At 50.3% G+C, this 17,876-nt stretch overlaps 1 non-coding gene across 1 annotated transcript; it reads right to left on the reverse strand.

Annotated features, from left to right (window-relative positions):
* Nucleotides 1-3,279: 3,279 nt before the first annotated feature.
* LOC144501732 (U2 spliceosomal RNA) lies at nt 3,280-3,478 on the reverse strand. Its single transcript, XR_013499183.1, has one exon. It is a non-coding gene; the product is annotated as a U2 spliceosomal RNA (small nuclear RNA).
* Nucleotides 3,479-17,876: the final 14,398 nt, after the last annotated feature.

The raw sequence follows: 17,876 nt of genomic DNA on the forward strand, positions 1-17,876 counted from the left end.
ATCTTTGACCTTGGTTGGTTTAGTTTACTAATGTTACCCGGATTAAAGCCTGGGGCTATCATTAATACTGCAGACTATGCTGGTTTCTGCCATCAATCTTTAATTCTTACCACATGTTCTCCACTGCTCCAGCAAAACACAACATCAGTGAAGAAGTCTTACAGAGGCGCTCCAGTTTAAAGAGAAGCTGCTGCTTGTATTGGTCTTTCAGTAATTGTTTCGAAGCTTCCCCACCCTGCTAATGTAAAACCATGACCAGGCTTACTCCGCTTTGAGAGAAATACATCGAGTATTGTCTCATGTTTCTTGTGTTTGTGGTAATGCAAATCAGTATCAACACATTATAGTGACCTTGGGGCAAATACCTTTCTGCATTTTGATCCCTTCATTATATCTGGAAATAGATTTTTTAAAAATCAGGATCCAATTTCAAAGGTCTGCACATTCTGGTAAAATGAAAACTGTGCAACGTCCTTGTTCTATATCTTTTTTAAAAACCACATATTTTGTTTATTCTCGCTCTAATTTCTCTGCTGCTTCTCAGGAAGTTGCATGATACAGTTCTACATCAGCCAAATACCCTCTTTTGCCTTATCCAGGAGACTTTTCTTTATTTGGCACAGTGATGTAGGCAACACGGTGGCACAATGGTTAGCACTGCTGCATCAGTGCCAAGGAACCCAGGTTCGATTCCTGGCTTGGATCACTGTGGAGTCTGCTCGTTCTCCCCGTGTCTGCATGTGTTTCCTCCGGGTGCTCCGGTTTCCTCCCACAGTCCAAAAGATGTGCTGGTTAGGTGCATTGGCCATGAAAAATTCTCCCTCAATGTACCAGAACAGGCGCTGGAGTGTGGCGACGAGGGGATTTTCACAATAACTTCATTGCAGTGTTAATGTAAGCCTACTTCTGAAGCTAATAAATAAACTTTAAAGTTTATTTGTAAAGCAGGATTGTGTGTTGGCAGGCTGTTACAATAAAGCTGGGTGGAGGGAGGGCTCACAGCCAAGCTCAATTCTCACCCAAGGTTGACACATATTCATGTCAGCACGGTTCACTGCTTAACCATCAATTAACATTTTCTTTTCAATCCAAGCAAAGCGAAAGAGAACAATTGTGTGCACAATAATGCACAGCAGGTTTATTTGGTGTTTAAAAAATAATTTGTGTTCCTGCAGTGGAAATCATGGGGAAATTGATCAATTTTACGCTGCAAATTCTCATGCCAAATCTGTGGCTGCATTAGGCACCAACAGATCAGTAAAGGAGGCTCTCCAGGTGTTACCCACAGGCCTCTTGCATAAGCAAATAGGCTTCGGGTGGACCTCCTCAGGTATCCACATGCAGTCGAACCAATAGCCCTTAATGTGACCACTGAAAGCACCAATAAAAATATTAGTATTTTTTCCATACTTATATCTCTATGGAGCTCGGAAGAGTTAGTACTCCTCCCAGCTAGTTCCACAGCATCATGTTGAGCCTCTGCTGGCATGGATAAACATCTCCATATCCCATTCTCCTGCTCTGTCGTCTCCTGGAACTGAGGTGAGGGCTAATACTGGCAAGGCAGTGGATCAATTTGGCCCTGCATCCATCAGCAAAGTGGCTCTAGAAACAAATAGACACCGGGGCCGCGATTCTCCCAAAACATAACTAAGTGCTGAATGGACTGGAAAACGGAAGCATTTCCTGCCCGTTTTTTGGGCGAACTTGCTTGAACGAATGTCCGGCACTCTGTGCTAGAGAGGCCAGCAGCTTGTGCTGAGCGGGCCACTGAGCATGTGCCCATCTGTCAGTGGGGAGATCAGTGCATGTGCCTTGCCCTCCCCCTCCAATCGCTGGCCTTCCAATATTATCCCCGACCCCTCACTCCTGATCGCCGGCCTTCCTGTCCCCCCCCCGATTGCTGGCCTACTCGAACTCCATAAGAAGTCTCACAACACCAGGTTAAAGTCCAACAGGTTTATTTGGTAGCAAAAGCCACTAGCTTTCGGAACAAGCTGTTCCTTTGTCAGGTGGGTGGGAGTTCTGATCACAAACAGGGTACAAAGTCACAAACTCAATTTACGTGAATAATGATTGGAATATGAGTCTTTACAGCTAATCAAATCTTAAAGGTCCAGGCAATGTGAGTTGAGGGAGCATTAAGCACAGGTTAAAGAGATGTGTATTGTCTCCAATCAGGACAGCCTTGTGTTTACTCCAGTCCAACGCTGGCATCTCCACATCATGACTACTCGAACTCCCCCAGGTCAGCCCCAATCGCCAGCACCCCCCTGCTCCCATGGCCAGCCCTGATTGCCCTCTCCTTCCCTCCCCCACTGATCCCTTTGCAGGATGGGCAGCGGTCCCCAACCCCATCACCAATCAGTCCCCTAGTAGGCCCCAGCCCCACTAGACACCACCCCCTCTTGCCCTCCCCTTGACACTGCCTGGTGCCAGGATGCAAGTCGGGCATTGCCAGGGTGCCAGGCTGGAACTGCCCAAGGGGCACATCCCTGTGCCCAACCTCCCAGGGGCGCCTTAATGGCCTCTGTTCACACTAGTGGGGTGAGCACGCCTGGTCTCCATTGGTGGGAAGCAGTTGTAAACCCCAATGGTGGGGACCTCTCCCGGCACTACTGTCCTGGTCTCACTAATCAGATGGAAATTGAGATTTCCTATGGCTGATTATGTCAGAAAAAAGAGCCTGGGAGACTCGTGATCGGCCAGACGCCGGTTGCGAGTCCTGCAAAAGGCCCCCCGCTGATATGTCCTGGCCCGCTACATTACTTGAGCAGTGCAGCGGGCTGGGAGAATCTCAACCCGGGAGTTTAACAGTAATGTGGTAGCATGGCCCCTTTAAGGGGCATCCTTCATGGGCCACGTGACCAGGTCGGAGCCAATGGAGCATGAATGTGCAATCCTGGGCCAATCAGGAGTGAGTGTGAGTAGTCCTGGGGCTGGAGTGCTTCAGTTAGAGTTAGGGCGTTGTTAGGAGCCGGCCTGTTGTTGAACCCTCCATATCAAAAAACCATTTAGTTAATTGTTTGCCACATCGAGTCGTCTCAAGTTATTACAAGTAATATTCAAATTAATCTCAGGCATATGCTGGGCCTAAGGTTTCTGTGGCATGATGGGAGCAGGGCAGCATGAAAATGGGCCAAGTTAATTTTTCACATGCAATTTTTTTTTGTATTTTTATTCCAATTCAATCAAATCAAGTCCAATTCAGAGTCTCAACAAGTTGAGACATTCCCGATCCAAGCTGACAAGACAGGGCTCTCACCTCCTGTCTTGGGCTTGATCTACATGATCCAAGCTGATTGGAGTAGGAATAGCTCCTCCTCCAAGGCTTGATCTCATTTGCATCTGAGCCAAAAGGCCGAGATGCTGCTTTTAAAAATTGCTTCAAATGAAGCTACAATGCAACCTAATGACTTCAACCAAGCGCAGCATGTTGATACTACACTTGATCCTAGCCAAAAGGCCGAGAAGCACATGCAATATTTGAAAAATGGAAAATAGTCATTGTGCATTATTCAGGCTGCGCTTTATGAAGACAAGATGGAAATTAGATTCCTTCCTCCTGCACTTCAAGATGCCACTTGTGGGTGGAAAGGTAGCAATAAATGAAAGTTGAAAGTCTTTGGATGAAATGCCGTGGGACATTTGCTATGTTAAAGGTTCTATACAAATGCAAATTGGTGTAAAGGGAAACTAGAATCATACAAAAAAGGATATGCCTTCGGAAATATGCCTTTAGCATTCAATTTTAAATTGTGCCTTTATGTGTTCGGACTTTTTAAACCTCTCAGCTCTGAGTTGATTAATCTATTGTTCCAGTTTGTTGATGTTTCTTCTACAGTTGAATTTGTTCTAGCGGCATTCTGTTTATAATTGTTATCTAAGTACACCAGGTTCTAATCATTTCTTAAATGTCAATGTTTTTTTTCTGTAGAAAGCAGGGGTTTAGGTTTGTGTCCCCTGAGAAGCTGACTGGCCTTGTCGTGGTGAGATTGTGTCAATACAAAATGTGCACATTTTTCACATCTTGCAGTGCGTGCCATTTCGAGCGCTGTTTCTCTGCTGCCCATTGATCAACGAGCTAAAAAAAAACATGATTTAAACATGAGGTGACGTGCACAGCTTGACAGCTCATCATCAAGTCAGCTTTGAATCCAATAAAACACGATTTTGTATCCTTATAAAGGTGGGTGAATGCAACTTGGGACATTAAAAATGATAAATTTCGTTCGAATAAGGGAAGCTCTTTGTGACTGTAGAGGTGAATAGATTGCTATGGAAATGTGAGCAATGTTTTCCATTGTCGTGCTGTGAAGCAGATGTTAGAGGATTTATTTGGTGATGTAGCTGGTTCTTTCCTTTTGATCAGCTCCCTGGGCAGGTGTGATCATGGATTTTTTTGGTTGGTCTGACAGTTATATTTTGCTCCATTGGGTTCTCTGACCACCATCCCCCCCCACCTTTCCCTCCATCCCCCCCCCCCCCCCACCCCCACCCCTGTTGTCTGATGATTCCTAATTCTATTTCAAATCAGATTAAATATGGGGAGGCAATGGTCTAGTGGTATTATCACTAGGCTATTAATCCAGAAACATAGCTGCTAATGTTCTGGGGACCGGGGCTCAAATCTCATCATGGCAGTTGGTGGAATTTGAATTCAACAGAAAATATCTGGAATTAAGAATCTACTGATGACCATGAAACCATTGTCAAATGTTGGAAAAACCCATCTGGTTCGCTAATGTGCTTTAGAGAAGGAAATCTGGTGTCCTTGCCTGGACTGGCCAACATGTGACCCCAGAACCACAACAATGTGGTTGACTTTCAACTGCCCTCTGAAATGGCCTAGCAAACCACTCAGTTCAAAGGTAACTAGGGATGGGCAATAAACGCTGGCCAGCCAGCGATGCCCATGTCCCACGAAAGAATAAAAAAAAGAATGAGGGCACTTTCTTCCATCGGGAAAAAGATACAAAAGTCTAGGGACACGTACCAACTGACTCAAGGACAGCTTCTTCCCTGCTGTCATCAGACTTTTGAATGGACCGGCCTCGCGTAAAGTTGATCTTTCTCTACACCCTACCTATGACTGCAACATTACATTCTGCATTCTCTTCCTCCCTATGTACGGTATGCTTTGTCTGTATAGTGCACAAGAAACAATACTTTTCACAATGTGCTAATATATGTGACAATAATAAATCAAATCAAATCTTCATACAGTGCAGCAATCAAAGATCACATTGATTGCTATTACACAGAGGACTGCAAATACCCAAGGACTAAGAAACTAAAATTAATCACCAGCTTCAGGAGAGGAAGGGAGGAAATGAAGCAAAAGGTCAGTTTTGGAATTGAAAGTAGCTAGAAATTGGACGAGGTCAGTTAGCAAACATACATTTCACGTGCAGCCTGCCCATCTCCATGATTGCATTGAGTAGCCCTGTGTCTAAAACGAGCTGCTGAGTGGCTGCAGCACAGGTGTGGCACAGTGGTTAGCACTGCTGCCTCACAGCACCAGGAACCCGGGTTCAATTCCCACCTCGGGTAACTCTGTGCGAAGTTTGCATGTTCCCCCTGTGTTTGCATGGGTTTCCTCCGGGTGCTCCAGTTTCCTCCCACACTCTAACGATGTGCAGATTAGGCTGATTGGCCATGCTAAATTGACCCTAGTATCAGGGGGATTAGCAGGATAAATACATGGGGTTATGGGGACAGGGCCTGGGTGCGATTGTTGGCGGTGCGGTCTTGGTGGGTCGAATGGCCTCCTTCTGCACTGTTGGGATTCTATGGAATTCAAGAGCACTCCAGGGGGGCAGGTTTCTGTAAAACCAGAACCATTTAAAGCAATCCTGCACTTCTTAAAGCTCAGCCCCACCTCTTAAGGGGAAGGAGTGGGTATATTCTCGCTGCAGTAGAGACAGGAAGCGGTTGGAAAAGACTTGGGGGAGGAAGAAATTGGAGTAACGGAGCAGCAAGGCAGAGAGAGCGGGGCTTGTAGGTTCTCAGATGCAGTGCTGGAGGAAAGAAGCAGAGAAGCCATCTTTCCTCTGGGAACCAGGAGATTCTGCAGGTGCTGCAAAGGAAGTGGGAGCAGATAGGCATGGAGGTCAATCCCAGGAATATGGCCCCACGGACCTGGATCCAGTGCCAGGTAAAGTTCATTGACCTCACATGATTTGTGAGGGTGAGTGAAGGCATCTTCAATTGTCATCTACCACAGCAGCACTGACCTCACACACTGCTGAATGAATCATATCCCTTCACTGCCCCAACAGCAATCGCTGCCAACCTTATGTCTAATATTTAAATGCTCCATTTCTTCCTCACACAATTACCACAACTTCAAGCTTCATAACCACATCTTACAGATTTCACATCAGTGATTCACCCATGCCAGGCACATCACGCAAGCACATTGCAATGGGGTGGGAGAGTGAGGGGAGGGGTTGGAGAACTGCTCACCCTACCCTCAACACTGCTCACCTTCCCCCCCAACCCCCCCACATTGCTCATCCCCACCCCCCCCGCCAAACTGCTCATCCTCCCTCCACACTGCTCCCCTCCCTCCCACACCCCACACACTGCTCACCATCCCTCCCGCACCCCCCCCCCGCCACACTGCTCCCCTCCCTCCCAACCACCCCCCACATTACTCATCCCCACCCCCCCCGCCAAACTGCTCATCCTCCCTCCACACTGCTCCCCTCCCTCCCACACCCCACACACTGCTCACCATCCCTCCCACACCCCAACTCCCCACACTGCTCCCCTCCCTCCCAACCCCCCACACACTGCTCATCCCTACCCCCCCCACACTGCTCCCTTCCCTTCCACACCCCCCACATTGCTCATCCCTACCCCCCACACGGCTCCCCTCCCTCCCACACCCCCCACACTGCTCATCCCTACCCCCCCCCACACTGCTCCCCTCCCTCCCTCACCCCCCACACTGCTCCCCTCCCTCCCACACCTCCCGCACTGCTCCCCTCCCTCCCACCCCCCCCACACTGCTCCTCTCCCTCCCACACCCCACACACTGCTCACCATCCCTCCCGCACCCCCCCCACACTGCTCAACCTCCCTCCCGTTCACCCCCCTCCCACCCCCCCATACTGCTCATCCCCACCCCCCAACACTGCTCATCCCCACCCCCCACACTGCTCATCCCCACTCCCCCACACTGCTCATCCCCACCCCCCCAACACTGCTCATCCCCATCCCCCCATACTGCTCATCCCCACCCCCCCCAACACTGCTCATCCCCACCCCCCAACACTGCTCATCCCCACTCCCCACACTGCTCATCCCCACCCCCCCAACACTGCTCATCCCCACCCCCCCCCACACTGCTCATCCCCACCCCCCCACACTGCTCATCCCCACCCCCTCACATCCCCCACACTGCACCCCGCCCCGCCATTCCCTGCACCCACAATTATGCTCACCTGCTCCTGAGCCTCTGGACAATGCTTATCCCACTCCTCTGCACACCCAACAATGATCAATCCCCACTCCCACCACCCACAATGCTCACTCCCGCCCCCTCACTCTGCACAGCTGCGAATGTTCACCCTTCCCCCTACTCTTGACAATGCTCATCACCACCCCTCCCCCACCCCCCATCACTGTCCCCTCCTGGATCCTCCTCCGGAATCCTGGCTTGTCTCTGGTCAATGTTGGAAATACAGTAAGAAGTCTAACAACACCAGGTTAAAGTCCAACAATGTTGGAAATGCCAGTATTGTTGCAGAGTAAGCATTGTCAGGGTGAGGGAGGGGGTGAGCATAGTCAGGGTGAGGGAGGGGGTGAGCATTGTCGGGGTGAGGGAGGGGGTGAGCATTGTCAGGGTGAGGGAGGGGGTGAGCGTTGTCAGGGTGGGGGAGGGGGTGAGCATTGTCGGGGTGAGGGAGGGGGTGAGCATTGTGGGGGTGAGGGAGGGGGTGAGCATTGTGGGGGTGAGGGAGGGGGTGAGCATAGTCAGGGTGAGGGAGGGGGTGAGCCTTGTCGGGGTGAGGGAGGGGGTGAGCATAGTCAGGGTGAGGGAGGGGGTGAGCATTGTGGGGGTGAGGGAGGGAGTGAGCATTGTGGGGGTGAGGGAGGGGGTGAGCATTGTGGGGGTGAGGGAGGGGGTGAGCATTGTCGGGGTGAGGGAGGGGGTGAGCATTGTGGGGGTGAGGGAGGGGGTGAGCATTGTCAGGGTGAGGGAGGGGGTGAGCATTGTGGGGGTGAGGGAGGGGGTGAGCATTGTGGGGGTGAGGGAGGGGGTGAGCATAGTCAGGGTGAGGGAGGGGGTGAGCCTTGTCGGGGTGAGGGAGGGGGTGAGCATAGTCAGGGTGAGGGAGGGGGTGAGCATTGTGGGGGTGAGCATTGTGGGGGTGAGGGAGGGGGTGAGCATTGTGGGGGTGAGGGAGGGGGTGAGCATTGTCGGGGTGAGGGAGGGGGTGAGCATTGTGGGGGTGAGGGAGGGGGTGAGCATTGTGGGGGTGAGGGAGGGGGTGAGCATTGTCCGGGGTGAGGGAGGGGCTGAGCATTATCGGGCTGAGGGAGGGGGTGAGCATTGTCCGGGGTGAGGGAGGGGGTGAACATTGTGGGGGTGAGGGAGGGGGTGGGCATTGTGCGGTTGAGGGAGGGGATGAGCATTGTCGTGAGAGAGGGGATGAGCATTGTCCGGGGTGAGGGGGAGGTGAGCATTGTCTGGGTGAGGGGAGGGTGATGGGGAGTGTGCATTGTACGGGGTGAGGTGTGGGGGAGGGGGGGGATGAGCATTGTCCGGGGTGAGGGGAGGAGGGGTGAGAAATGTCCGGAGTGAGGGGACGGGGGCGGGTGAGTATTGTCCAGGGTGAGGGGCGGGAGAGTAAGCGTTGTCTGGGGTGAGGGGGGGTGGGAGGGTGAGCATTGTCCAGGGTGAGAGAGGGGTGGGGGGTGAGCATTCTCCGGGGTGAGGGGAGGGGAGGCGGTTGGGGGTGGGGTTGAGCATTGTCCGGGGTGAGGGGCGGGAGAGTGAGCATTGTCTGGGGTGAGGGGAGGGTGGGGAGGGATGAGAATTGTCTGGGTTGTTGTCTGGGGTGAGGGGAGGGGGGGGTGAGCATTGTCCGGGATGTTGGCGGGGGGAGGGAGGTGTGCATTGTCTGGGGTGAGGGGAGGGGGTTTGGTGAGCATTGTCCAGGGGGAGGGGGGTGTGGGCCTTGTCCAGGGTGAGAGAGGGGTGGGGGGTGAGCAATGACCGGGGTGCGGGGGGCTGGGTGAACACTGTCCGAGGTGAGGGGAGGGGGACGTGAGCATTGTCCGGGGTGAGGGGTGGTGAGCATTGTCCGGGGTGAGGGGAGGGGGGTGGGGGGTGGTGAGCATTGTCCGGGGTGAGGGGAGGGGGGTGGTGGGTGGTGAGCACTGTCCAGGGTGAGGGGAGGGCGAGGGGGGGTGAGCACTGTCCGGGGTGAGGGGGGGTGGTGAGCACTGTCCGGGGTGAGGGGGGGTGGTGAGCACTGTCCAGAATCACGGGACGGGCATAGTGAGCATTGTCCGAGGTGAGGGAGTGGGGTCGGGTGAGAATTGTCCGTGGGGAGGGGAGGGGGCTGGGGTGAGAATTGTCCGTGGTGAGGGAGGGTGGGGTGAGCATTGTCCGGGGTGAGGGGAGGGCGGTGGGGGGGGGTGAGCATTGTCCAGGGTGAGGGGAGGGGGTTGGGGTTGAGTATTGTCCAGGTTGAGAGGAAGTCGGGGGAGTAAGCATAGTCCTGGGTGAGGGGAGTGGAGTGGGGGGGGCGGAGGCTGAGCATTGTTCGTGGTGAGGGGAGGGGGTGGGGTGAGCATTGTCCGGAGTGAGTGGGTGTGGGGGGGTTGAGCATTGTCCGTAGTGAGGGGAGGGGGTGGGGTGAGCATTGTCCGGAGTGAGGGGAGGGGGAGCAGGGGGGAGGTGTGACCATTGTCCGGGGTGAGGGGAGGGTGGGGGGGGGGGGGGGGGGAGGGGGGAGTGAGCATTGTCCCGGGGTAAGGGATCAGCCCAAGCTTGAATGGAAGTCTTGAGGTATTTTGCACTGTTTCAGTATCTGAGGAGTCACGAATGGTGTTGAACATGTGTAGTCATCAGTGAACATGGTGACTTGTGACCTTATGATGGAGGGTAGGTCATTGATGAAGCAGCTGAAGATGGTTGGGCCCAGGACACTACTCTGAGGAACTCCTGCCATGCTGTCCTGTGACTGCCGTGATTGAATTGCCACAACAACATCCATTTTCCTTCGTGCCAGGCATGACTCTGACTGGCAGAGAGTTTTCCCCCAGATTCACATTGACTCCAGTTTTGGTCGGGCTCCTTGATGCCATACTTGGTCAAATGCAGCCTTGATGTCAAGGGCAGTCACTCTCACCTTACCTCTGGAGTCCAGCTCTTTTGTCCATATTTGAACCAAGGTTGTGAAGAGACCAGAAGCTGATCACGGCTGATCTGGTGATGGTCTCAATTTCGCTTTCTTGCCTGCCTGATGTAACACTTAACTCCCAAAAACTCCGCCTTGAATAAATTCAAAAACCTATGTGCTCTCTGTGGAAGAGAATTCCACTGACTGATGACGGTCTGGGAGAAAAAAATCTCCAATTTCAGTTTTAAAAGAGAGACCTTTTCAACTACTGAGGAGTGGTCTCCAAAGATTAATCTGCCTGAACTCAATTGTATCATCAAATTCAGTTTATTAACAAGGCTATGACCCCCCCGGAGCCAGAGAGACAGCTATCGCTGCAGGCCCTAAGTTTCAGATCTCAAAGGTCTGCAGCAGTGAGAATGGCTGCTGATTGCACAGCCTTCCATTGCCCTCAATGGACACTAACCTGGAGGGCTCTGGTACTAAAGATCTTCATAATGAACCATAACAGCTGTTTGCCAGCTTGCCCTAATGATAACATTCTTAACATTTTCAGGTGTCTGTTTGGATACACTGAGTGGGAATTTAGCATGGCCAATGCATCTAACCAGCACGTCTTTCAAACTGTGGGAGGAAACCGGAGCATCCGGAGGAAACCCACACAGACACGGGGAGAGCATGCAGACTCTGCACAGACAGTGACCCAAGCCAGGAATCGAACCCAGGTCCCTGAAGCTGTGAGGCAGCAGTGCTAACCACTGTGCCACTGTGCTGTCTGTCTAGGAAGTTGTGTGTTCAGGTCCCACCCCAGAACTCGAGTGCATTGTTCTGGCTGACAGTTTTGTGGAATACGGAGGAATTGCTGCACTGTACAAGTTACAACATCCTGGGAATGCGATATCAACTGAGACCCTGTCTATTTGTTAAATTTGATATAAAACAGTTTGTAGTATTCTTCCAACAAGAGTAAGAGAATTTTTCTGGTTGCTCATTCCTCAATCCAGACCACTAAAGCAGAGTGGTTTCGAGATTCAGTTTTGCAGCACAATGTTTCTTAAATGCCGAACACTTTCCTAAACTTTCATTGCGGCAGGCAGGAAACACTCACTCAATCTGAGGTCGAAATGTGTTTCCTGCCATCAAGCTGCAGAAACCATAGCTTCCAGTGGAGTGGTGACTGAGTCGGATTGCCAGGATTGCTGTTCCACTGATAGTTACACATCTGGAAACCCAGCTGGTCTCATCCCGCCTGACCTTCTGGCTCAGGCCAGGCCAGATGTGTGCAGCACAGTGCGTTCCCATGGCCCTTTGTCCAGGGTGGCAGCATTGGGGCGTGCTGTGTGAAGCATCTAAACTTCAAGGTCCAGCCTCGCTGCAGCCAGAGAGAGGGTAAGCTTATAAAGTACGTGGGCAGGATTGGCAAAGTAGAGGCAGTATATGATGGATGTGTCAGGGGGGGGGTCGGGTGGCCAGTGAGAGTGGTGGGGTGGTCATTGTGAGGGGAAGGGGTGGTCTGGTGAGGTGGGGGGTTGCTCAGATGGTCAGTAGGGGAAGGGTAGCTGGAGGGGCATGGACTGTGGGGGTTGGTCAGTGGAGGGTTGGGTCAGTGGGGGATTAGTCAGTTTGGGCAATATCAGGTGGTCAGTTTGAGGGGTTCAGGATGTGAGGAGGTCAGTTGGGGGTATCGGGGAGCAGTACGGAGGATGGAGTTACAATCGAGGGGGTTGGAGTTGGAGCATGAAGTGGGCAGTTGGGGGGGGAGGGGATGCAGCTGGGAGAGTGGGGAGGCCAGTCAGGGTTGGGGATGGGGCGAGGAGGGCAGTAGGAGTGTGGGGGTGCAGTTGACGGTTCAGAGGGCAGTCGAGAGGGTGGGGGTGCAGACGGCGAGTGGGGAGTGAAGTTGGGGTGGTGGTGAGCACAGCCTGAGGGTTAGGGAGTGCAGTTGGAGGGTGAGGAATGCAGCCTAAGGGCTGGAGGGTGCAGTCAGAGGGGTGGGGATGGGGAGGGCAGTTTGGGGGCCTGGGAGTGGAGTCAGAGGGTATGGGAAGGGTAGTCAGGGAAGATGGAAATGCAGTCGGGATTGAGGTGGATTGTCGGGGATGGCAGTTTGTGGGTGGGAGAGATGAGTTAGGGGGGTGGGGTGCAGTCAGAGGGTCTCCCGTGGATGTTCAGCGGTGAGGGTAGACGGGTGGTCAGGGTGGATCCCATGAGGTCAAGTGGATACTCGTGTCTGGGGAAGATGGGAGGGAGTTGTGGGGGATTGGTGTCTGGGAGCAGTGTGGGAGTCCCATGCCCCATGGATAGTCAGTGGGGTCAATGTGGGTCAGTGCAATGGTTATCCCGGAGCTAGCTTTCCCTGGGTAACTATTACTGCAACTATTACCCCCCCCACAGTTGGCGTCATCCAACATTTGCGATTTAATTGCATTATTGGATGCTTCCCAGTGCAGAGCGTGGGAAGTTTGAACTTCCCGGCAATTGCTGTGCAATCCTTATCTGGGAACTCCCATGATGGACGGGTTCCCCAGAATATATCTGGAGCACGGATACACGGCAGTGGAACTCGGAATTTACAAACCATTGCCTGTGTAAATGAAGTGTGTTGATGCCTGCACTGTCAGCTGAACTTCTCCTGAGGCAGGAGGCAATAGAAATCAATTGTAAATACAGCCTGTGTTAGCTGTGGTTGCACACCAGCTTCACAGTGACGTGATGGAATGCCTTTAGTTTCATGAAAATGGCACAGTTCACGTAAGGCATGTCCAAGGCCACGGCCGAAATTCTCCAATGTTGTACACCCAGTGATCGCTGTCAGCGAGAATGGAGAATTTGGTGCTCGGTCTAATCTCCACTCACAGCTGCGGGACCGGAGAATCCCAGCCACAGATGAGGTCGGAGAATCCCAACCAATGTCCCCCCCACACGATGAGGAATCATACAAGCCTTTGTGAATGCTCCATTTACTTGCTTCAGGCAAATGGCAATGAGAGAAAGCTATCTCTATGTATGCAAAGAACCTCAGTGATCACTCTATCTACATCAACAGAGATGAAGTGGAAATGGTCACGAGCTTCAAGTTTCCAGGTGTCCAGATCACCAATAACTTGTCCGGGTCCCTCCATGCCAACACGATAGTTAAGAAAGCCCACCAATGCCTTTACTTTCTCAGGAAGCTAAGGAGATTTGGCATGTCCGCTATGACTCTCAGCAACTTTTACAGATGCACCATAGAAAGCATTCTTTCTGGTTGTATCACAGCTTGGTATGGCTCCTGCTCTGTCCAAGACTGCAAGAAACTACAAAGGGTCGTGAATGTAGCCCAGTCCATCACGCAAACCACCCTCCCATCCATTGACTCTGTCTACGCTTCCCGCTGCCTCGGGAAAGCAGCCAGCTTAATCAAGAACCCCATGCACTCTGGACATACATGCCAGAATTTTACCGCCTCGCCCGTCCGAGGTTCATAAAATCCCACCCGAGGCCAATGGAGAATGTTCTGCGAGCTTTGCCCGCCCCGATTCCGGAGCGGGTATGCCAGTAAAATTCCACATACTCTCTTCCACCTTCTTCCATCAAGAAAAAGATACAAAAGTCTGAGGATACGTACCAACCAACTTAAGAACAGTTTCTTTCCTGCTGCCATCAGACTTTTGAATGGATCTACCTCGTATTAAGTTGATCTTTCTCTACACCTTAGCTATGACTGTAACACTACATTCTCCACTCTCTCCTTTCCTTCTCTATGTTCGGTATGCCTTATCAATAAAGCATGCAAGAAAAAATACTTCTCTCTGTATACTGATTCATGTGACAATAATAAGTCAAATCAAATCTTATGCAGCGGTGAACTACAAACAACGAGATGTTACTCAATTCAACCAATGGCAGTCTGGCTAGAATTATAGAATCACAGAATCCCTACAGTGCAGAAAGAGGCCATTCAGCCCATTGATACTGCGCCAACAACAATCCTACCCAGGCCCTATCCCCTTAACCCCATGTATTTACCCTGCTAACCCCCTGACGCTAAGGGGCAATATAGCATAGCCAATCCACCTAACCCACATAGGTGTGTAAAGGTTTCAGGGCAACGTGACCTCGACAGCTAGAGGCAACCCAAACCTTGCCCTGTTTTGAAGCCACAATAATGGCTGCAGCAGTTAGCAAATTTAAGTCATGATCTCCTCAGTGAATTGAAGATATCTCAAGTATTGTTTGTTGTTGAAACTGGGGGTAAGAGAATGGCCCCGTAATGATTTGCTGTGCATATAGCCTCCTGTTGACCGCTCTTCTCCCTCTCCTCCTCCTCACTCTTCTGGCAGCTTGTCCTACTCTTCTTGGCTTCTTTTCACTCTTCCAGTCATATTCAATTACAAGACGATGTCCTACCAGACCACCCATAGAGTCATAGGGTGGAATTTTACTGGCCTGCCCGCCACGGGAATCGTAGCGGGCGGGACGTAGACCATGCAACGGTCTGTTGACCTTGGGTGAGATTTTCCAGTCTTGGGCCAAGAGCAGCCAGAAAATCTCAGCCATAGAGTTGTACAGCGTAGAAAAGGCCCTTTGGCCCATCAAGTCTGCAGCAACAATAACTATCACAAAAGTCACACTAATCCCATTTTCCAGCACTTGTCCCATATCGTTGAATGCTAAGATGTTTCACGTGCTTATCCAAATATTTCTTAAAGGTTGTAAGGTTTCGGCCTCCACTACCTTCTCAGGCAGTGCATTCCAGATTCCCACCACCCTCTGAGTCTGTAAGCAACTTGTTTCAGCATCAGATTTAAAATGATCAAAAAAGTACTTTAGTGCCAACCATACACTTCCTGTAGACTATTGGAACTTTCAAATAGAAAACCTCAAACAACACACAATACACCAGCAACCAGAAGGAATAATGCAACAACTGATCTGTACACAGTTCAAGATCCATTTAGGCATTCCCAGTGGGGGTGGTTCATGTCGTTACTGTTGTGTTGAGCTCTGCAATATTAAAACAAGGTGTGGCATTGGAAAATGGCAGTGTGGTGTGAAGTCAGCATTGCACACTGATTAACATCATAGTCTGCCACTTTTGCCTGCTGCTGCAGATGTTAGGCACACACTACCAAGAAGGTGTTTGGCTCACTTCCTGTTTCCCCATGAGGAGGCAGTACAGTGCCCAAAGAATGGGCGCCACAATGATCGATTCCTCCCCCTATCCCGTTATCAACACCAATGTAATTTTTAGCAAAATATTTTCAGTTGTTACCAGCTCTTTTGAAAAGAAGTTTTGCAAAAATAACTTGTGATCAATCCCGTTGCCTTAATGATAAGGTCCGAGGTGCCCTGATATGAAAATGGAGCCAAACTGGCACCGCAGCCCACTGGAGAAAACTTGTGGAATAGCAGCCTGCTCAAACACAAATAATCATCATTGAATCCTTACAGTGCAGAAGGAAACCGGCCCATCGAGCCTGCACCGACTACAATCCCACCCAGGCCCTATCCCTGTAACCCCACGTATTTACCCTGCTAATCCCCTGACACGAAGGGACAATTTAGCATGGCCAATCGACCGAACCCCATATCTCGGGACGGTAGGTCTGGACTCCCACGCAGACACAGGGAGAATGTATAAACTTCACACAGACAGTCACCCGAGGCCAGAATTGAACCTGGGTCCCTGACGCTGTGAGGCAGCAGTGCTAGACGCTGTGAGGCAGCAGTGCTAACCACTGTGCCACCACGCCACCCATGGTGAGTATGTCCAAGAATTGGGTCCAGTTTGAGGGAACAGTGCAAAGGAGCCAGGGCCCTGGGTTCGACTGGCAGTTGTTAATCGAGTCAGACCATCTCTAAGTTATGAAAAGCAGCTCATTACACATGAACATTCATGCTTTTCTTCACCGCAACTGATAAGTAAAAAAGTAGGGGTGACCATTAAAGCTGTTAGCAGTCTGCCAGGATTGACACAGTACATTATTTTGTTATTCTTCATTGATGTAATATTATCATTTAAAAAGTAAAAATACAATTTATACGTGCTGATTTATATGTGCCCCAATTTTCAAATTCTGGCTTATAATAAAACCAAATTCCTGGCATGCCTGCCACATTTCTGGGAAATGATTACAATATTGGTTACAGCAGATGAGATCACATTGGCCTCAATCCTCTGCGATGACTGATTTTTCCAAATGCTCATTGTGTAAAAGCATAACCATTTGTGTCTAATGTTAAAGCCTTTCCTTCATTTCTTAAATGCTTTAGTACTGAAGGGAGTCACTGCCCCAGTTTAAAACCTTATATAATTGTAATAATTCTTGGTTATTCCAACATGGCTACTTGAGTGATGAGGCAACCTACCTAAGTTAAGTAAAACACCTTGTGTGATTTGTTGAGTTATATGTCTGATGGGCATCTAATAGCTATTTAAATTCTCCTTGGCGTTGGTGTTTCAGAGTAAGCTACCTACCCTTTGCAAATCACCATATTCTGTTCGCGTGCTACCTGATTTTCCTGTTAAGCAGAATTTTTTTTTAAATGGGCAACCACCCCACTGCTACTTACTAGGAACAATTAAAATTCACCGCATCACAAGAAGACAGTCAGGGCCTCGGTTTAATGTCCTGTCCCAAAGTCAGCAACACTGATAATAAAGCACTTCCTCACTAAAGTGTCAACCTAGATTATGAATGCAAATCCAGGAATGAACTTGAACTTCCAATCTTGGGCTGCCAAGACAAGAGAGCAGAGGTCGACACGATAAAGTCAGAAGGCGTTCATATTCAATGATGCGTCCACAGATGACGTGATGTTAGGGGGATGGGATGCTACCAGAGTATAAAACAGATATTGCTGATAGCCACTCACCATAGAAACTGCTCAAAAGTTCATTTCAGTTTATTAGCGTCACAAGTAGGCTTACATTAATATTTCAGTGAAGTTACTGTGAAAATACCCTTGTCACCACAGTGTTCGGGTACATTGAGGGAGAATTTAGCATGATCTATGCACCTACCAAGCACGTCTTTCAGACCGTGGGAGGAAACTGGAGCATCCAGAGGAAACCCACGCAGACACAGGAAGAACATGCAGACTCCACACAGACAATGACCCAAGCTGGGAATCAAATCCCTGGTACTGTGAGGCAGCAGTGCTAACCACTGTGCCACTGTGTGTAAGAGGGAAATGACAGTAAGGTGGTCTGTGTAACATGCATCACATCTGCTTTGCAGGTTAATGCCAGCTGATAAAATTCAAAATCTTCCCCTCTAGGTTTAAAAGCCAAAATAAATTTTGCTCAGTAAAGCAGTTACAAGTCATTTTTTTTCAATTGCGATTGTTGTACTTAATTAATAATGTTAACTTATAGGTAAGCTTTTTGTTTCCTTGTTTAGCATTTTAGAAATTTGTCAATAAAAATCTAAAAGGATGTCTAATATAAGAGCCAATCAGTTACTAGGAGATACAGGACTGAAACAATATCAGCGGCTTTGAGAAAAACAAGGCTAAGGTACATTTTTCAAC

The sequence above is a fragment of the Mustelus asterias genome, chromosome 1 (genome assembly GCF_964213995.1).
Source record: "Mustelus asterias chromosome 1, sMusAst1.hap1.1, whole genome shotgun sequence".
Classification (NCBI taxonomy): domain Eukaryota; kingdom Metazoa; phylum Chordata; class Chondrichthyes; order Carcharhiniformes; family Triakidae; genus Mustelus; species Mustelus asterias.